The following is a 22,789-nucleotide window of genomic DNA, read 5'->3' as shown; positions in this document are numbered from 1 at the left end:
CTCCATGCCGTCTGCCACATTTGTCCCTTAATGTGCCTGGCCCAAGCACAGAAACACACAGTTAAGCTTTTATTTATATTAAGCTTAAATGATGTCTAATCATACCTCTTTCATATTGCAACTCAATTCAATTATCAAAAATTTATCAAATAAGCAACATGTTTTTTATACACTCCCATTTTCCAGGATTCTATGTTAGCTTCTAGGATTATATATTCAAAAGTGAGACAACCTCTGACACTTACTAGCTTTGTCACTTAACCCTGTTTGCCTCTGTTTCTTTATCTGTCAAATAAATTGGAGAAGGAAATGGTAAACTGCTCCACCATATTTGCCATAAAAATCTGGAATCACAAAGAATTGAATGTGACTGAACATCAACAATAATCCATTAAAATATTATAATTTTTTAAATTTAGAAATTCAAATCTTCTGTTAATCACAAGTTCTATTCTTGTGCCATTAGAATGTGTTTCCTTTAAAGGATACAAGCAAACGTCAAGGAGTCTGTTGTGGAATCTATCCTCCAAAAATATCTGGTTTTTTTTCCTACAGAAATCTGATCCAGCATCTCTGTCCTTGCAGATACAGCTAGACTAAAACAATGAACACTTCTTGGTACAGGAGGGAAAGAAAGAGTTGTTGTTAACCTTCATTCCCAGTTTCCATCCAGTCATACTTTTTAATCTATAAAGCTAGTCTTCCTATTTTCTGTACTCCCCAAAATTATATAAAAAACTAAAACAACAAGCTATCCTCCTTCCAAAAAGAACATAATGTCTTTTAGGACAAGAATTGAGTTTCTTCTTGTCTTTGTACCCCCAACTTTCAGCACAGTGCCTTGCTTTTTGAATTGAACTAAATCCAGGGGAAATCAGTCCAGGAATAATTGACAGCTCTCAGGAATGAAATTCTAAAGACAGAAAGTAAAACATTCCAATGAGGAAGAAAAGAAGGATGCACAGGGAATTCATTTAGCAACTTAGACTTTAAAAATAATTTTAATCAAATCTATCCATTTTTTCACCTGTGATTTTCTCCTATTTTTTGTTTGATCTTGAATTTTTCTGTCATCTATATATTTCTGTATGTTTCTTTAATGTGTTTATGTTATGATCATTTATATCCAGATCACACATCCATTTGGAGCTTATCTTTGTAAAAGGTGTGAGGTTTTGGTCTTAAGCTCATTTCTTTCATATTGTTCTACTATTTTGCTAACAATAATGATTGAATATGGAGGTTTTTAAACCCACTAACTGGGATCTTTGTATAAATACTAAACTACTAGCTTTGTTTGCCTCTGTGCATTGTATTTTTAATTTGTTCCTCAGAATAATTTCTCTATTTTTAAACCAGGAACAGATTATTGCTTCATAGAATAGTTTGAGATTTTACACTATTGAGCCTTGTTCATTCCTACTATTTTTTCATTATTTCTGCTGAGCACAATCTTTTGACTTTTTTTTCCTTCCACATAACTTTATCATCCTTTTTTTCTAATTTTATAAAATAATCCTTTGGTACTTTGATTGGCATGACACTGAATAAGACAATTAATTTAAATGTTGTTGTCATTTTGATATTAAAGGCTCATCATATCCACAAGCAAATAATATTTTCACAGTTATATATGTTTGTCTTTAATTTTTTAAATGATGGTTTTTAATTTTTATTTACAAAATTCTTGTGTGTATCTTGGTAGGTAAGGTCTCAGGTGTTTTATATATTCTGTAGTTAATGCAAAAATAATTTCTCTTTCTATCTTTTCTTGCTGGGTTTTACTGGTATCATAGAAAAATGCCCAGGTTTTGTGTGAATAGGTGCAATATTCTACAAAGCTGCTGAAACTGATAATGATTTCAATTAATTTTACTTGCTTTTCTGGAATCTTTAAGTGTACCCAATTATCATTTGCAAAAAAAATATCATTTTGTTTCTTCTTTACCTTTATTTATTCATTCTATACATTGTCATTTCTGTAGTCATCATTTCTCGTAATATGATAAGTAGAACAAAAATGGACATAATTATTTTGCCCCTAATTTTATTGGAAAGGAATTTAATCTATTGCCCTTACATTATAGGTACACAATTGTCTTTGGATTTATGTGTGTATGCTCACATGTACATGTGTATTCTTATATATATATATATATATATATATATATATATATATATATGCTATCTATAAATTTTTTAAAAATCTGTAAAAAAGAAAATATGATAGTATGCTATCATACTAAAGAAAGTGCATTTATTCATGTTTTTACTATTTTTAGCAGAAATAGATGAGATATATAAAATTTTTCTGTATCTATTGGCAATATATTATTTTTGGTTATTAATATGGTTAAATTTATAGTATTCCTAATATTATACCAATAATGCAATCATGAAATGAATCTACACTTTTCAGAAATTATAATTTTAGTATTATGTTATTTTAACATTTTTGCTAAAATTTAATTTAAATTTTAATTTCAAAGTTCATTAGAAATATTGATCTAAGCTTTCCTTCTTATTTAGACCTTTCCTATATGTTTCCCTGTCCCTCTCCCACTCCCTTTTTCTCACTATCTTTCTTCAATCAAATGTTTCTAGACACACATTTTCTCTTAAAGGTTGCTTTGGCTCCATCTTAAAAATTTTGGTGTTTTATTTTTATAATGTCATATTTAATGAAATCATCTATGATTTCTTTAATTTGTTCTTCTAGCAGTTCTTTAGAATTTAATTATTCAGAATCCCATGACCTTTTAGCTATTTTTTCATTGGTTCTTTTTAAATTGTCATTAAAGTTTGTGCATAATGATTATGCTTCTCTGAATTTGTAAGGGTTTTATGTCCTCATATACTATTGTGTATATATTTATATGTATATGAATTAAAATGGATGGATATTTGCAAAAAATATATTGTACATATTAATAGAATAGGAAATAAAATACTGAAATAACCTTACCTTGGAAAAAGAGGGGATGTAATGTTCAGAGGGGCAGGAAGTACAATGGAGTACTGAAAGGTTTTTAAATCCTAAGAGTGTTATGTTTTGTCCTAAAGGCAAGAAATTTAGGCACTAGAGCTGTTTTTAGATGTTGTTGTGGGGATGGGGTTCTTAGATTATGATGTGGATACTTTGCCAGGTTTGGTAAGGTTTATGCAAGATGTAAATGCCAAATTATATGAGCTTTATTGGAAGATGAGCTGAGATTATTCTTCACCTGAGACCACAGGCTGTTTTGATCTGGAGACAAGAAGAAATAGCTGATTCCCTGTGCAGAAGCAACTGAACTGCCTGTGGCAGTTTTTGTCCATGGCTGGAGCACTCTGAGGGGCCAACTTTTATGTTGGAGACAGTAATAAACTCCAGCATCTTCAGTCTCCACACTGCTGGTGGTGAAAGTGTAATCTGTTCCACACCCACTGCCATGGAAGCGGGAAGGAGTCCCAGAGTGCAGCTTGGATGTGTCATAAGGAAGTAGTTTGGAGATTGACCATATTTCTGTTGGTGTTAATCTAAGGCCTTCCTAATGTCTTGACTAGCCCTGCAGGAGATGGTGACTATGTCTCCTGGAGTCACAGACAGCAATGTTGGAGATTGGGTCATCACGATCTGTCCAGTGGCAACTAAATGAAAAAGAAAACTCAAATGTTACTAAGTGTTGACTAGCTTTTTCACCATAAGACTTTTGAATAGAAACAAGCTAGACCAGTTTTTTCTAATATAGACAATATTATACCCTAAAACCAAGAATGTTTAAAAACCCCAGAAACAGTTTCTAAATTATCTAAAATAAGAACCAAAGCACGTGAATAATCCCATGGCACTCCCATTGTGTTTCCTTTCTTACCTGGAAACTCAAGCAGGAGGAGGCAGAACTAAACTGGGAACACCATCTCCACACTGTGCTCTGTCCAGTGCTGATCCCTAGGCAAGAGAATATCAAGACACTCTGATAAAGGTTGTATGCAGTGTTAATTGGTTGAGGGTGGAGATAAGGGAGATTAGCAAAGCAGCCTGGCTCTGTATAGGGAAAGGAGAATCTTCTGGGCTTTTAGATGTACAGCTAGTTTGTTTCTAGGGCTTACCACATAGGCAGGACTTTCCTTACATGGTTCTTGAGATAACACACCATTCATCACAACTTCTTTTTCCAGATTACACATTTTAAATCACATTCATTCTAGTCTCAGAGTGGACTGTGTTTTTCTCTAGGCCAAATGCAATCTCTGTTTATGGCCTTACTTTATACCCTTCCATAAATTATAGCACCCTGAACTTTTTATTTCATTGTTTATTAAAAATATACAAAATCTTATACTTTACTCTAGCACCTCGTCAATCTCTCATTCTATAGTTCACCTTCCATTCATAAACTCCTAGAAAAAGTTGTTTGAACTTACTGTATCCACCTTTCTTATAATCCATTGGCTTCTTAGTTCCTTTAAATCTGGTTTCTGATCATATAACTCTACTAGAACTGCTCTCTCCATTATCAGTGAAGATCAATTTAATTATTAAACCAGATGACCTGAATACTTCTAAATGTTCTTTGTAGTATCTGATGCTCATGATCTTTCCTTCTCTTTCCTTTCTTCTTCCTAGGTTTTCTGGACACTGATATGTCATGGTTTCCTTTCTTTTTCTTGTCTCACTGATGGTACTTCTCCAAACCCCATAAAGTATCATGATTCATACCCTCATACCCTTCCCATCTCCACCTCTACCCCACAGCATATGTGACTGTTTCACATATTCTATTCTGCCCTTCTTTTCATCTCTTGTAAATGACAATTCCTTAATGTGCTCTATAAATACTCCTTTCACTCTACACATTATGAATTCCCATATTCCAGGTCCTCATTACTCCTTACCTGCTCTATTGCAATCCCCTTGTCTTGGAAGCTGGTGGTTCAATGGACACAGCCCAAGTATTGTTTTCAGGCACATCTTGTCCAAATACTATCTCAAGCACTTACTAGCTCTGTAACTCTGAGAAACACTTTTCAAAGTTTTCTCATCTATAAAGTGGAGATGAATAGAACTTAATTGACAAGATTGTCCTTGGAATAAAAAGAGATAATATCTACAAAGTGCTTTGGAACTCTTGAAATGTTGTACAAGTGCTAGGTATTATAATTACTGTTGTTTCCCCACCTTCCTTTTCTTCTTTTTTCTTTGTCCTTCTTGTCAATCTTAAACATAATATAGTATACATGTTCATCTATAAAATATAAACAATTTGTCCATGTTAGCTCCTTGAAATTAATCTTTGGTATTGGCTCTTATATGTTAAATTTTCTGTTAAGTTCAAGTTTGGTTGAAAGAAAGTTCTGAAAATCTGTATATTCCTTGAATGTCCCTTTTTTTCTTCAATATCATGGATAATTTTGCTGAATATGATATTTTCGATCACAGTCCTAGTTCTTTTGATTGCCAGTATGTATGAATCCAGGACTTACATTTGTTAGGTATATTGATCTAAAGTTTCTTCTTTGGCTATGGATTTGAAATTGAGAAAATTAACTCGCACAAAAGAGGCATACAACAATGAGCATTTATGATGGAGAGGGAAATGTTGGGGAGTGAGCAACACTTGAAGCTCATTCTCATCTAAATTGGTTCAGATTATGGAATTACACGCACACACACACTCATTTGGATATAAAAACCAATTTTATTCAACAGGTAAATAAGAGGAGAATTAGATAAGTGAAAAGGAGAGGCTAATAAAAAAGGTAAATTAAGAGGCAGTTATTAGGGGTAAAACAAACAACAAAACAGAGCAGCTAAAAAGAGAGAGAGAGAAGGATAAACAGAAGAAAATCATATGTAGAAAAACAGTCATTTAGAAAGCATAACTGCAAAAATGCATGAGATGAATTCACCCATAAAATAGAAATGCAGAATGAATTGGAAACCAGAATACAGTTATGTTTTTTTTCTTTTCTTTTTTTTATTTAATTGCCTTTTATTTACAGGTTATATGTATGAGTAACTTTACAGCATTAACAATTGCCAAACCTCTTGTTCCAACTCTTCACCTCCTACCCCCCACCCCCTCCCCCGATGGCAGGATGTCCAGTAGATGTTAAATATATTAAAATATAAATTAGATACACAATAAGTATACATGACCAAACTGTTATTTTGCTGTACAAAAAGAATCAGACTCTGAAATATTGTACAATTAGCTTGTGAAGGAAATCAAAAATGTAGGTGGGCATAAATATAGGGATTGGGAATTCAATGTAATGGTTTTTAGTCATCACCCAGAGTTCTTTCTCTGGACGTAGCTGGTTCAGTTCATTACTGCTCCATTGGAAATGATTTGGTTGATCTCATTGCTGAGGATGGCCAGGTCCATCAGAACTGGTTATCATATAGTATTGTTGTTGAAGTATATAATGATCTCCTGGTCCTGCTCGTTTCACTCAGCATCAGTTCGCGTAAGTCTCTCCAGGCCTTTCTGAAATCATCCTGTTGGTCATTTCTTACAGAACAATAATATTCCATGATATTCATGTACCACAATTTATTCAGCCATTCTCCAACTGATGGGCATCCACTCAGTTTCCAATTTCTAGCCACTACAAAGAGGGCTGCCACAAACATTCGTGCACATATAGGTCCCTTTCCCTTCTTTATGATCTCTTTGGGATATAAGCCCAGTAGTAACACTGCTGGATCAAAGGGTATGCACAGTTTGATATATGTTCTTTTTTTAAAAAAAGATGCTTGAAACAGAAAGATAGATGCAGAATTAGAATAAGGGACTTAAATAGAATCTATTATGCTTCAGCTAAACTTTAAAAAAAGGCAGGGGTAACTATTATAAGTTCCAAGAAAGTCAAAGTAAAAAGACCTAATTAAAAGGGATAAGCAGGGAAATTACAACTTGCTAAAAATAAAACCACAAACAATGAAGTAATATCACTATAAACTATACATGCATCAAAGAACATAGTATTCAAAATCTTAAAGGAAAAGTTAAATGAATTAGAAGAGGAAATAAACAGTAAAATAGTTTTAGCAGAGGATCTCAACTTTCCCCTCTTAGAACTAAAGAAATATTAAATAAATCAGAAATAAGTTAAAGAAATAATTTTTTTTTAAAAAAATTAGATATAGACCTCTGGGAAAAGTTAGGAAAAGAAATACATAAACTATTTTCTTAAATGTACAAAGCAACTATGTGAAATTGACTGTGTATCAGAATATTAAAAACCTCACAAACAAATGCAGAGAAGCAGAAATTTTAAGGACACACTTTTTAAACCATAATGCAATAAAAAAGCACATTGGACAAAGCATATATATATATATATACATAATTGTAAATTAAAGAATTTATTCATAAAGAATTATCAGAGCAAAGAATAAGACATAGAAAAAATGAGTAATGACACTAAAGAGCATGATAACAATGAAAAAAAATTCCAAAATTTGTGAGATTCAGTTAAAGCAATATTTAAAGAAAAATTTAAATCTGTAATACATGTGTCAATAAAAGGAAAAAAGAGTAGATCAATGAATTGAGACTTTAACTAAAAACACTAGAAAAAGAACAAAATTAAGAACCTCAATTTAAATAGTAAAAATGGGAATCTTAAAAATTTAATGAGAAATTAATGAAATGGAAAATATAAAAATGATTCAGCTTATAAAACTAAGAGTTGGCTTTGTGAAAATCCAACAAAAGAAAACACTGGGCAATTTGATTAAGGAAAAAGAAGAAAACCAGTATCAAAAATGAAAAGGAGGATGCACCACCACTGAAGATGAAATAAAGGCAATTATTAGGATTTATTAGGCTGAATTATATGTCAGTAAAACTAAGAATCTATGTGAAATGGATGGATATTTACAAAATTGTCCAGCTTAAATAAAAGAGGAAATAAATATTTAAATAACCGTGTCTTAGAGAGGAAGTAAAGTTCAGTGAAGCAGCAAAGGTAGGATACACTCCAGTAATGAAAGGTTTTAATGTCTAAACAGTGTTGCTTATGTTTAAAACTAAGGGGAATAAGATGAGTCAATCGAGTTGTCTATTAAAGATTGTTGTTTTGGTTATTTTTTTCTGCACATCCTAGATTGCAATATAGATCCTTTGCCTAGCTTTGATAATGTTTATGCAAGATGTAAATGCTAATGAAGTATGGACTTTGTAGGAAGAGGAGGTGAGATGAGATAAGGAGTCTTGACCAGAGAGCACAGACCATTTTGACCTAGAGACAAGAGGAAGCAACTGCTTCCTTGTTCTGAAGCAGCTGAACTCCCTGAGGAAGTTTTTGTTCAGGGTTGGAGCACTGTGAAGGGCCAACTTTTATGCTGGAAACAGTAATAAACTCCAGCATCTTCAGTCTCCACACTGCTGATGGTGAGAGTGTAATCTGTTCCAGACCCACTGCCACTGAATCGGGAAGGGATCCCAGAGTGCAAATTGTTTGTGTTGTAAATCAGTAGCTTTGGTGACTGACCATGTTTCTGTTGGTACCAATTTAAGTACTTGCTAATGTCTTGACTAGCCCTGCAGGAGATGGTGACTGTGTCTCCTGGAGTCACAGACAGTAAAGATGGAGATTGGGTCATCGTGATCTGTCCACTGGCATCTAAATGAAAAAGAAAAAAAACCTCAAATGTCACTAAGGTTTGACTAGATTTTTCGCCATATGACTTTTGAATAGAACCAGTTAGACAAATTTTGCTGGAATAGACTAATAAAAATGAGAATATTTTAAAATCTCAGACATTCTGAATATTTAAAATGAGAAACAAAGTATGTGAATAATCCCATGTGTCTCATTTCTTACCTGGAAGCCCAAGCAGGAGGAGGCAGAAGAACTGAGCTGGGGATATCATCTCCACACTGTGCTCTGTCCAGTGCTGATCTCTGGCAAGAGAATAAGAAGACCATCAGATAAAGGTTCTGTACAGCATGAATAGTTGAGGGGTGGAGATAGGAGAGAATATGCAAAGCAGCCTGACCCTGTATAAAGGGAAAGAGGGTGATCTGGGCTTCCAGGTGCAGAGCTTTATTGTCTCTAGGACTTAACACACAGGCAGGACTTCCCCTACATGTGGTTTCTTGAGAAAACAGATCATTCATCACACTTTCCTTCTCCAGATTACACATTTCAATTCACTTTAGAATATTTCCCTTTGAAAGGGACCTGTATGTGCACGAATGTTTGTGGCAGCCCTTTTTGTAGTGGCTAGAAACTGGAAACTGAATGGATGTCCATCAGTTGGAGAATGGTTGAATAAATTGTGGTATATGAATATTATGGAATATTACTGTTCTGTAAGAAATGACCAACAGGATGATTTCAGAAAGGCCTGGAGAGACTTACACGAACTGATGCTGAGTGAAATGAGCAGGACCAGGAGATCATTATATACTTCAACAACAATACTATATGATGACCAGTTCTGATGGACCAGGCCATCCTCAGCAATGAGATCAACCAAATCATTTCTAATGGAGCAGTAATGAACTGAACCAGCTACGCCCAGAGAAAGAACTCTGGGAGATGACTAAAAACCATTACATTGAATTCCCAATCCCTATATTTATGTCCACCTGCATTTTTGATTTCCTTCACAAGCTAATTGTACAATATTTCAGAGTCTGATTCTTTTTATACAGCAAAATAATGTTTTGGTCATGTATACTTATTGTGTATCTAATTTATATTTTAATGTATTTAACATCTACTGGTCATCCTGCCATCTAGGGGAGGGGGTGGGGGGGTAAGAGGTGAAAAATTGGAACAAGAGGTTTGGCAATTGTTAATGCTGTAAAGTTACCCGTGCATATAACCTGTAAATAAAAGGCTATTAAATTAAAAAAAAAAGAATATTTCCCTTTTTCATTATAGTCTCAGAGTACGGGGTGTCCCTTTTCTAGGATAAAACCAGCCTCTGATATGCCCTTACTTCATACTCCTCCATAAATTCTAGCAACCTGAACCTTTGATTTTATAGTTATTTTTTAAACAAACAAAATACTACACTTGATTCTAGCATCTCCTCAAGATCTTTATCACATTTTATTGACTTCTCACTCTCTTTTAATCTCACTTCCATTCATATCTATCCCCAATATCAACAAAGATCAATTTATTGTTTAACCCGATGACCTGAATACTTTCAGATGCTCTCTGTAATATTTGATGCTCTTCACCCCTCTCCTCCCCTCATCACTTCATTCTTCTTGACACTTTCTCCTCACTAGACTTTCTTAATACTTCTCAAGACCCTATAAAGTATCATAATTTATGCCCTCATTTGCTTGTTTGCCCTGCCACAAAGAATGTCTCATAAGTCCCTATTTTACCCTTTTCTCCATCAATCTCTTGTAATTCACAGGTCATGTTGATTCCTCTTGCTTAATATTTCCCATAAGTCTTTCTATTCTCTCTAATTACATTATAAGGGCCCTATTCCAGGTCATTGTCAGCCCAGGTCTGCTCTATTTCAGTCTCCTTGTGTAGGCAGTCAGGTGATTCAGTCGAAAGTGCAGATGACTTGATTTAATGCATCCAGATATTTACTAGCTGTGCAATTCAGGCAAAATCACTTAACCCCCATTTCAGTTTCCTCATCTATGAAATGGAGAAATAAAATCTGCCCCCCAAATTTGTTGTGAGAATAAAATGAGATATTCATAAAGTGCTTTTCAAACATTAATGTGCTATATAAGAGCTAGGCTATTATTATTGCTATCATTGTTAGTTTCTCTTCATCTCTTCTCTTTTTTCCTTTTGCTTTCTCTTCTTATCCTCATTATTTTTATGTGCAAGAATAGTTGGTAGTTTCATAGAACAACAATCCTCTTTTAATAAGTATGAAAGTATGCTTACTCCATCGTTTTAGTTATGGTTCTGAGGGTAACACTGAGACCTATTAGGCAGCTATATATTACAGCACATAAAGCTGTGGACTTGAATCAAAAAACCTCAAATTCAAATGCTATTTCAGGCACTAATTAGCTGATCATATGGGAATGTCACTTAACCTCTTATCCTTCTCAGTTTTCTTAACTCTACCATATGGATAACATGAACATTTATCTCACAAGGTTGTTCTAAGGATAAAATGAGATGACTTTTGTAAATCACTTCAAAAATGTCAAAGTGGCATATAGATGTTATGTAGTAATAGTAATTGTAGTAGTAGTAGTAGCATCAGCATTTAGTACTTGCAGTAGTTCAAGTACCATTTGTAGTACTGCTATTATAGTAGTTTGAGTATTATTTGTAGTAGTAGTAATAGCAGTAGTCGTAGTAGTATTAATAGTAGTATTTGTGGTGGTGGTGGTGGTCATGGTGGTGGTGGTGGTGATGATGGTTGTGATGGTGGTAGTGGTAGTGGTAGAGATAATGGTAGTAGTAGTAAGGTGATGCTATAAGCTAGAGTGTTGGACCTATATTCAGGAAGTCTTAGGACAAATCTAATCTCAGACAGTCACTAGTCTTCTGACTCTCAATAATTCCCTAAATTTTGATTGGCCTCAGTTTCCTCATATGTAAAATGGAGATAACAGGAACACCTTCCTAAGATTTTTAAGTATAAAATCAAATGTTTTTACAGTGTTTCATAAACCTAAATACCCTATATAAATGCTACTTGTAATTATTGTGATTAACATCATCAATATTATCACCAAATACTCTTGGATTAAGTGACAAAATACCAGCATTCCACTCTTAGCTATTCTTCTTAATGACCCAATTATTTGGAACAAATTAATTCACTTTTTTGAACATCAATTTCTTTTTCTCTCTGCAAGAAATAGAAACATTCACTCTGACTGCCATGCAAGGTTATTGTGGAGCCCAGAGAAGAATCTAGGAAGAGCTGCCACACTTTTATTCTTTTTATTCTTCATTTCAGTTTTCTAACCTTATTTCAGTGACTTTGGTTGCCATTTTGTTGTGCCAAATATTAGATATGTTTTCTTCTTATTATTCTTATTATTTTATTATGGCTTTTTATTTACAAGTTATATGCATGGGTAATTTTACAGCATTGACAATTGCCAAACCTTTTGTTCCAATTTTTCCCCTCCTTCCTCTATTCCCTTCCCCCCAATAGCAGGTTGACCAATACATGTTAAGCATGTTAAAGTATAAATTAAATGCAATATAAGCATACATGTCCTAACACTTATTTAGCTGTACAAAAAGAATCAGAGTTTGAAATAGTGTACTATTAGTCTGTGAAGGAAATCAAAAATGCAGGCGGACAAAAATATAGGGATTGGGAATTCTATGTAATGGTTCATACTCATCTCCCAGAATTCTTTTGCTGGGTGTAGCTGGTTCAATTAATTGCTACTCCGTTGGAGCTGATTTGGTTCATCTCATTGTTGAAGAGGGCCACATCCATCAGAATTGATCATCATGTACTATTGTTGTTGAAGTATATAATGATCTCCTGGTCCTGCTCATTTCACTCAGCATCAGTTCATGTAAGTCTCTCCAGGACTTTCTGAAATCATCCTGCTGGTCATTTCTTACCAAACAATAATATTCCATAATATTCATATACCATAATTTATTTAGCCATTCTCCAATTGATGGACATCCACTCAGTTTCCAGTTTCTGGCCACTACAAAGAGACCTGCCACAAACATTCATGCACATGTGCATCCCTTTCCCTTCTTTAAGATTTCTTTGGGATATAAGCCCAGTAGAAACTGCTGGATCAAAGGGTATGCACAATTTGATAACTTTTTGAGCATAGTTCCAAATTGCTCTCCAAATGGTTAGATCTTATTATTATTATTAAAGAGTATATTGAACAAGAGGTTTTGGTAAGGTCCCTTGTATCTCTAACAATTGTCAAATGATGTTGTAATTCTGAATTATTTGGGGGAGTTTATTGCTGAGTAGAACCTAAGAGAATCTCCCACATGAAGAGAAAAAAAATGGTTCTGAATCTGCATATTCCTTCCTGGTCTGACTGGAGATAACTGCAGAGGATCCACACATGTCAGCAACCTAGGAGGTATGTTAGTTCTGAAACTGTTCACCTCTGAAGAACTTCTCTATCATAATACAATTTATACAATCTTTTGTATGCTTCTTTTATCTTCATGAAAAGAATCCCTCCTCATCAGTAGGGTCAATGCCCTGCATAGACATCAGCACTGGAGAAAATAATGTGGAAATTGGGTCACAGGCACCAGGTGTAGAAAAAGACACACAGAGATAGTTCTTGAGATCACCAACATGTTTTCATTATCATTTTGGACCATGACAATAATAATTGTTAACTTTTATAGAGTAATTTAATGTTTGCAAACTATTGCTTATATTATTTCATACTTTGGCTACACTGAAATATTCACATAAAATAAAGGATATAATAGAGAGGTGAATGATACAGAGGGATAACTGCTGATAATTCATTGGGTGCAATCTGGTTACCATGGGAACATCATTTCTTTGTTCTAAACATTGATGCTTTTTCTAATTGTATTTACAGAGAGAGGGGCACAATAAATATATATCCTCTTCATGATCATCTCTGCTCTGATCTTGTGTCCCAAACAGCCTACTATCAACAAGAAGTCCAATGTCTTTGTCTGTTATGATCACCACTATTCATTCTGTTTCCCTGGTATTCATGGAGTCCTAAAGGCAACACTTGAAGGATTCAGCTAAATTCCCAAGTTCATCTCATTGACCTTTAAATAATCCTTTCCCTCAATAAGACAGGGCAAGACTGTGATGGGATATGATATTATAAGTCAATAAAGAAACATTTGTTTAGCATCTTCTGTGTGCTAGACACTCTTCTGGTCATAGGGCATGCACAGAAAAGTAAAAACAGTCTCTCCTCCCAAGGAATTTACAGTCAAATAAAAGAGATCTCATACAAACAGCCATGTACAAATATATATATATATATATATATATATATATATATATATATATATATATATATATATATATCTTGGAAATAAATGAAAAGAAGGAAGATATTAAAATTAAGGAAGATAAGGAAAGGCATCCTTCTGCATTGTGTGTAGAGGAGGAAAGACAGAAAATGGTGGTAATTATCAAGGGATTATATTTAGCAGGGCAAGTACAATGATAGAACAATGAGGCAAGTGATTCAAGAGAAGAAGACAATGTATACTGAAATTATTCTCTAGGTGTTGAAATGGCAAATGAAAAAGAGTGAATCTAGTACAAGGGTGATGGCCTAGTAAAGAAACAAGAGGACCTCAAAGGGTCAAACTTGATTTTGAAATCTTTTTGTTAGGAGTACTCTGGGCAATAGCTTTCTCTGTAATGTTGATCTTGTTCTATTACAGATTGTTTGTGAAATCCTCAGGGATATTATAGGATTTGTTTGTAATATGAGGGTTTCTTCTTAGGTTAGAAACAACAGGGGACTCCTGGTTTTTAATTCTAGAAATTTGATAGGGTTTGTTTGTTTTTGTGCCTAGTAGAGACTAAATTTTTCAGATTGCAGAGATGTATTGTGTCATTTACCTACTGAGTTGCTCAGCTGGCTATACCTGTACCTATGAGAGATTCCCAGTGGCAGGAACCAGGATTAGTAATCACCCTGGAACCACCTAATTTTAAGATAGAACTTAAAAGCACAAGTCTACTAATAAATAGCAGACAAGGAAATTATCTCCTTACCTAAATTTTGGTGGATAATTGATTAAGAATTATTTATCTGTTGCAATATCCACCTGCCAGTTGCTGCTGGAGGTCTAACTCAGACCTGTAAAATGGATCTTTTCATGTGACATGATGATGTGATTGATTGATGATTGATGATGATGATGATGATGATGATTATTCAAGGAGACTGAGAGGCAGTTGCTATTCTCTGAACTGTCCACTGAGAGGCAGTCATGTTGTCTGACCTCTCTCTTCTTCCCTCTGCCTCCAATTTATTTCATTCCCAGTCCACTAATAACACCTGTGTTAGTAAAGGCTGCCTTGAAACTTCTACAGATGTTATGATTCACAGCTGGGAGGCTCTTGGAAAATTGACCTGCCCCTTCACCTAGACATGGTCCTTAACATTTATCTAAGGAAACAATCTGAGCTCTATGATTTATCTGTAAAACAGAAATAATGGGTCAGTGATCTCCCTAGTCAGTACAAAGCCCTTAAACACAGAACAATTAGTTAACTAAGTCCAAGTAATTGAAAGAAAACCATGATACAAAATTAGGTAATTTGATTTCTAATGGAAGGATTGATTAAGGACTTTTCAAGTTAGAAGGGGAGAGTGAACAAGTACAATCCTCTGAAATCAGAAAAAGAAGGGAGTCCATTCCCCCAACTGTTTGTAAACAATTAAAAGAACGTGGAAACAATAACTGATTGACTAGTTTGGGGTCAGTTTTCAAATAAATGTTAGATGGCAGATTTGTTCTCTCCTAATTATACCCATTGAAGGGTGGCACACTGTCTCAGAGAATACTGAGATATCAAGAAAGAACAGCCCATGCCAACTTGGTTATTAATAGGTTTTAGTAGATTTAATTCGATTAATTGAGGGAGTATTCAAAAAAGTTGAGGCATCCTGAGTTCCACCATTTTCTCCATGAAACACTGCTTCAGCAGGAACCTCTTCTAATTTCTTTTAGAACATTTCCTGGACCAATCCTGTGCTTTCTTCTCAGTCCCCAATGTACCCTATTTAGTCATTTATTTTGACTGAGGAAGATAAGTGATACAAAGATAAAGAAGGGGCAGTGTGAAGGGGAGATTGCAAATAATGGTAATCCAAGTGGAATCAATTACATCTGCCTCCCTGTCCCTACCAGAGTAGGTGACCTTTAAGGTGACCATCTAGTCAAAGAGGGTGAGAAATAGTATCTAACTACTGTGTTTGAGGAGCCAAGATCTCTCTGGACTGGCCCAGTTAAGAATGAATGTGTAAGAATGTGAATATGTTCCCCCAAAGAAGTAGAGAGCAGCTGAATTTCCCAGGCCCCTTACCAGTTTGGTTCTCACACTTCTCACTTGAAAAATACAAAGTAGAATGAGAAGGATTGTGCTTGATGACTCCCAAGATCCTTTACAAATCTACATACAGGATGTCTCGAAAATATTAGTGAATTTTTTGTCATAAAAAACTTTAAATTGCTCTAAGCTTTTTGGAACAGTCCATATACATCACCATATACATGATCAAGTCATCATACTTGACACCTTGAAGTGTCAAGAAAACCAAGGGAGGAGAAAGGATCCAGAAAGATGGGATGGATGATAGGGTGGGAGAGGAAAGGTCAAAACTATCATATATGACAGAAAACATCAAGAACTATTCAGGCATCAGATTTAACAATAAATTGATCTTTGCTAATATTGGAGAGAGCAATTCTAGTAGAGAGATATGACTAGAAGCACCATTAAAAGAGAGTAAGAAGTTAATTAAATGAGATAGAATGTCTCAGAGTGGATTTGTATATTTTATATTAATTTTAAAGAAGAAAGGAAATATATGGGCAAAGGAATAAACTAGGAAGAAAAATATGAAGAAAGTTGGTGAATTTATTAGATTTTACATTTAGGTTATTTAATTAGAATGCTATTCATGCAAGGTCCAACAACAAAAAACATCAGAAACATGTTCAAGAAAGAATGATGGCATTAGAACAACTGGGCTTTAATCAAACTTCTGTCATCTTAATCAGACAAAGCAAATAATGCACACATATGCACAGAGAGAACATGGTATCATAATACTTTCTACTCCATAAGAGAATAGGAGGAAAAACATAGAAGGAGGAGAAAATAACAAGGAAGCAAGATCCCGGAAGGGTTTACCTTAGAGGGTGGAATTGGAAGACAGATTCTAAATGGAAAATAAAAAACATTGCCCAATGACTAATGAGTGAACATATTGCCAGAGGAGCTCAATCATAGCAATCTTAACTTTTTTTGCTCTAAATGTAACCAGAAGAAAGAAGGTTGACCTCAAAAATGGTCCTGAGCAGAAGACTTGGGCCTTCAAGAATAAGGCTAGATAAGAAGATCTTGCGGATCCTATTATGTACAGGGAAAATAAAAGGAAAGGCCAAAAATAAATCAATTCTAGCCCCATAATCTGTGCTTCACACCTCCTAATTTTCTGAAGAAATAGACAATAAATCTATATTAGTGGGGAGCCTCAACTTTCCCCTTTTGGAACTAGAGACATAATTAAATAAATAAAATAGCAGTTAAGGAAATGAATGAAAGTTTTTAAAAGTTAGAAATGATAGACCTCTGGGAAAAGCTGGGAAGAAAATGTGTATACCATTTTCTCAGTTGCACATCAAAAATTGAGTACGTACAAGGGCATAAAAATGTCAAAAATAAATTCAGAGAATAAGAAATATTAAGGATTCCTTTTCAGACCTTAATGAAAAATTATATTAAATAAAACAAATTGAAAATTAATTGGGAAGTAAACAATCTATTCATAAGGAACAATCTATTCATAAAGAATGCCTAAAATGAGACAAATTAGAGAAGCAATAATTTCATTAAAGAGCATAACAGCAATTAGAAGAGATTCCAAAATTTGCAATCAAAGTAATAGAAGAAATTTTAAATCTCTAAACACATTCATCAGCAAAAGAGAAAAAAGCAGATAAATGAATTGGATATACAAGTTTAAAAAACTAGACAAAGAAGAAACTTTAAATCTCCAATTAAACATGAAAATGGAAATCTTGAAAATCACATTAGTTATTAGTTAACTAAACATTAGTTAATAAAAATAAAAATAACTATTGAATTTATAAAGGTTGGAGCTGGTTTCATGAAGAAAACAACAGAATAGATAAGTCATTGGGAAACTTGATTAAAAAAAGAAATTAGAAAACTAAATTACTATTATCTAAAATGAAAAGGGGGGATGTGTCACAATGAAAATGAAATTATATAGAGTTGTTTTGCTCAATTATAGGCCAGTAAAACTAGCAATCTATGTGAACTGGTTGAAGATTTACAAAATTGTTCAGATTAACTGAAGAGGGAATAAAATGCTTAAATAGCCCAGTCTTAGAAAAAGAGGGCAAGTAATGTCTATCGAGGCAGCAAAGGTAGGCTACATCACGGTACTAAAATACTTTTAAATCTAAATAGTGTTGTGTATGTTTTACCCAAGGGTAATAAAGTTAGTCATTGAAACCATTATTAGAGTTGTTAGTTTATTTTTGTTTTTATTTTGTTTTTTGTTTTTTTTTGTCAATGTCCCAGATTATGTTTGGACCCTTCCCCTAATTTTGGTAATGTTAATGCAATATATAAATGCCAAGACAGTATTGGCTTTGCAGGAAGATGAGGTAAGATTATTCTTGACCAAAGAGCACAGGTTATTTTGACCTAAGCAACTGTTTCCCTTTGCTGAAGCAGCTGAACTGTCTGATGAGGTTTTTGTTCAGGGTTAGAGCATTGTGGGAGGCTGATTACAGTGCTGCATACAGTAATAAACTCCAGCATCTTCAGTCTCCACACTGCTGATGGTGAGAGTGTGCCACTGAACCAGGAAGGGATCCCAGAGTGCAAATTGTTTGTGTTGTAAATCAGTAGCTTTGGTGACTGACCATGTTTCTGCTGGAACCAATCCAAGTTCTTGTTAATGTTTTGACTAGCCCTGCAGGAGATGGTGAATGTGTCTCCTGGACTCACAGACAGCAAAGTTGGAGATTGGGTCATCATGATCTGTCCATCAGCATCTATAATGAAAAAGAAAAGATTTCAAATGTTCCAAAGGGTTGAGCAGATTTTTCACCATGATTTTTGACTAGAACTAGCTAGACTAATTTTACTGGATTAGACATAGTATACACCGAAAAACAAAACAAAACAAAACACCAAGAATATTTTAAAACCCCATACACAGATTTAGAATTATCTAAAATGAGAACTAAAGCATGTGAATAATCCCATGAGTCTTCCTTCTCACCTGGAAGCCCAAGCAGGAAGAGGCAGAAAAACTTTACTGGGGACACCATCTCCACACTGTGCTCTGTCCAGTGCTGATCTCTAGCAAGAGAATAGTAAGACCCTCTGATAAAGTTCTGTGCTGTAGGAATAGATTGGGGTGGAGATGGGGAGGGAGAGTAATATGCAAATCAGCCTAGCCTTGTGTAGGGAAAGGAAGGTAGTCTGGACTTCTAAGTGCTAAGCTGGTTTGTCTCCAGAGCTATTTCAAATCATCTTAGAAGCCTTCCTTTCCTCCATTCTAGTTTCAGAACTTGGGATATTCCTTTTCTAAGTCAATTCTAGCCTCTGCTTATGCCCTTAATTCATACCCTTCCATTAATCCTAACACCCTGAATCTCTGATTTTACAGTTTATTAAAATAAAGAAAACCCTACACTTGACTAGCATTTCCTCAAGCTTTTTCTTACATTCTATTAACTTTTTACTCCCTTTTAATCTGGCTTCTAATCATACCTCTCTACTAGAACTGCTCTCTCAAACATCAGTAAAGATCAATTTACTGCTAAAACTGATGATTATACTTCCCCAAAAGACTTTCTTTCTCTCTAGTCACATCACAAGTGTCCTATACAAGGCTCTTATTACTTCTTACCAGTTCTTTTGTAGTCCCCTTGTTGAGGAAGCCAGGTGGTTCAGTGAACAGAATATAAGTCTTGGTTTCAGTTACATGTAATCCAAATCTTACTACAGACACTTACTAGTTATTTAACTCTGGGAAAACAACTTATCTCTCCACAACCTCAATTTCCTCATTTATAAAATGGGAATAGACCTGCTTCCTAAGATTACCATCAGAATAAAATGAGATAATATTTGTAAAGGGCTTTGCAAACTTTAAAATGCTATAGAAGTATTAGATATTATTATTGCTATTGTTCGTTTCCCCTCTTCCTTTCTCTTTCCCTTTTTCCTCCTCTTTATTTTTATATTCAAGGATGTCTATGAGCACTAGTCCTCTCTTTGTTAGTAAATATGAGGATATGTGGAATTTCTCATTTCTCCCACCTCATCCAGAAAGATAGAGTTGAATCAGGGAAATTGCAGCCAATGCTCTAAAGATTGAATGGGAAGACTCTCTCATCAAGAGGGATTCTAGTCTAAGAGAGAGCCAGATGGCATATATTACTATTGCTTTTTCTGAGGGATATATTCTTTATGTTATGTTAGGATCAATGAAGAGAGGACTTCAAGGATCTCAATTTTATTTTGAAATCTTTTTAAGAATTACAATCACCTTTCATTGATTGCTGAACTTGTGGTTACAAAATTCTTGTGAATATTCTTTCACCTAGGTCTTGAAACTTCTCTATATAGGTCCAATATTGTTATTCCCATTTTAGAGATGAGGAAATGTTCATCTTTACTTCATTACTTATTCCTTCATGTTTTAGGAGAAAGTTTTCAGGGTCTTTCCTTCAACAAATTACCTTCTTCATGCTTGAATTCTCTCTCCTACAAAAGAATGTAAGGTCCTTAACATCATGTAAATGATACATAAATATACAGCAAGACTTTCAACATTTCTGATGACCTATTTCCAGGCCCTTGGCTAGGGGCTCCTCTAGCTCTCTTATTGGGAATGAGGGCTAAGACTAGGCTCCCTCTGATTCTAGAATTTTACCTGAGCCTATACTTAGACCTTTGATTTCTAGAGAGAGGAGAAACTTCATGAGAAGAGCCTCAGGAGCCTTTCTGACCAAATTCTCATGTTTAGGTTTAACTTATGCTGTGTAGGAGTATATAAGATCCTTGAATAGGTCATCAAAAATGTTAATAACTTCTGCTCCATGCTTATGCATGCTTCAAAAGTTTCTTGTTAAAAAAAAAACACATTTTGTTGAATGTTCCTTTGAAACCACTTTTGTTATCCAATGCATTTTTATGAGTGAGTTTATCTCACTCACATTCATTGTCATGAAAGTAAAATATGTATTTTCTCTATCCTGTTTTCTCATGAATTTCCTTCTCTCTACTCCTTGGTCCCTCTTTATTAAATGTTCTTTTTCTTTTTTACTTCTTTCTTCCTTTCTTCTTTTCTTTCCTTTTAATCTCTTCTCTATCCTCTCAACAAACTTAGGATTCAGTATGCTTGTGGTAATCTTTCCCTGAATCTCCTGATAATTCCTTTTATCATCTTCTTATTCCTATATTTATCCCTGTTAAAATAAGTGCATTTCTACACTAAATACTCTGTATGTAATTAGGTGATTTTTACCCTATTTTAAAAAGTTGATGGTGCAGCTAGATTACACAGGGCATAGAGCACCAGTTCTGGAGTCAAAAGGACCTGAGTTCAAATCTGGTCTCAGACTCTTAAGACTTACTAGCTTTGTGACCCTGTGCAAGTCACTTAACCCCAATTGCACACCCAAAAAAGAAGTTGGGATAAAAGTGAAGCTCAGGTAATATCTGATTCCCTTTATTACTTCCATTTTTGTTTGTATTTCTACTTGTGTACCCCACAATAGGAGATCCTTTGCAACTGTCTCCCATTTATCTTTGATATTTCCTTTCCCCTTCCATTTTCTATCTTCTTTCAGCACCCTCAGAAGACAAGTTAAAATTCTTCTGTCTCATTGGAGTATCTTGATTACCTCTTATGGCATCAAGATCTTTAAACAACCCTTTTGGGACCCCCCCCCACTCATTAGAATGTAAACATTTCTTTGATACAAAGTCCCTTCTAATTTTCTCAGTCTTTTGACTTTAAATAAAAATAGCAATAGCTACTTTTATATAGCGCTTACTGTGTGCCACACACTCTGTTAAGCATTTTACAAATATTATCTCAACTGATAGTCACAATAATCCCTGGAGATGGGTACTATTATTATCCCCATTTTATAGTTGAGAAAACAGAAGAAAACAGAAGTTAAGTGACTTGTCCTGTTAAGTGTATGAGGCTAGATTTGAGCTCAGATCTTCTGGACTCCAGAACCAGTGCTGTATATGCTCCACAATTGAGATACCTATTTGATTTTAATTTTGAAATTTGAAATCTTTTGAAGTCATTAGCTTCCATTTGTTCAAAAATTTAATTTTATGCAGGTAATGGAGATTAAACACTGGTACATTTTGATATGTTTATGTAAACAATCATACATAAGTGTATATACACACACACACACATAGGTATTTGTGCTCATACACATATATCTAAGTTTATGTATCATTTACTATTTCCTTCCTAGGCTAATATGTGACCCCTGGAAAATAGGCTTTTGTCTTTGTCTTGGCATTTTTCCTTTAAGTGGATAAATTGCAAGTTCACACATTGTGAGTTTGAAATATCATAAGAGCAAGTCTCTGAGTGCCTGAACTTTGAGTCCATAACAGGTTTTGCAGAGAGCCCAGAATTCATCAATTAATGTACCCAGACTAACATTAGCTAACCGGAAGACTGATCTGACAACAATGATATATTTGATAGACTTGATAGAACCAATGCTATACAGAAAATGTGCTTCCAGGAACCAAGATGGTAGTGGGGGCAGTATATCCCCAAATGTTGAAGGTGGTAATATTACTAGTTTTCTTCTTTATCTCCTAAGTGAATATATCTTTGTAAAAGTTTATTGGGGGGAAAAAAGCTTATTGGGTAGCTAGATGGCAGAGTGGATAGTGTGTAGGACCTGGAGTCAGGACTCATCTTTTTGAATTCATATCTACCCTCAAATACTTATTAGTTGTAGAATCCCAAGGAAATCACTTGTCCTGTTTGCCTCAGAATCCTTATCTGTAAAATGAGCTACAGAAGGAAATGGTGAACTACTCTGGCATCTTTGCCAAGAAAACCCCATA

At 34.6% G+C, this 22,789-nt stretch overlaps 1 pseudogene and 1 gene segment (V, D, J or C); one reads left to right on the top strand and one right to left on the bottom strand.

Annotated features, from left to right (window-relative positions):
* Nucleotides 1-22,789, top strand: part of LOC100935631 — an 824,790-nt gene that overhangs the window by 733,579 nt on the left and 68,422 nt on the right.
* The window catches only part of LOC100935560, a 75,915-nt pseudogene continuing 71,289 nt past the window's right edge, over nucleotides 18,164-22,789 (bottom strand).

This window comes from Sarcophilus harrisii, chromosome 2 (genome assembly GCF_902635505.1).
Source record: "Sarcophilus harrisii chromosome 2, mSarHar1.11, whole genome shotgun sequence".
In the NCBI taxonomy this organism is placed as follows: domain Eukaryota; kingdom Metazoa; phylum Chordata; class Mammalia; order Dasyuromorphia; family Dasyuridae; genus Sarcophilus; species Sarcophilus harrisii.
The sequence above is the reverse complement of the archived record's forward strand: the minus strand, read 5'-3'. Positions and strand labels throughout refer to the sequence as shown.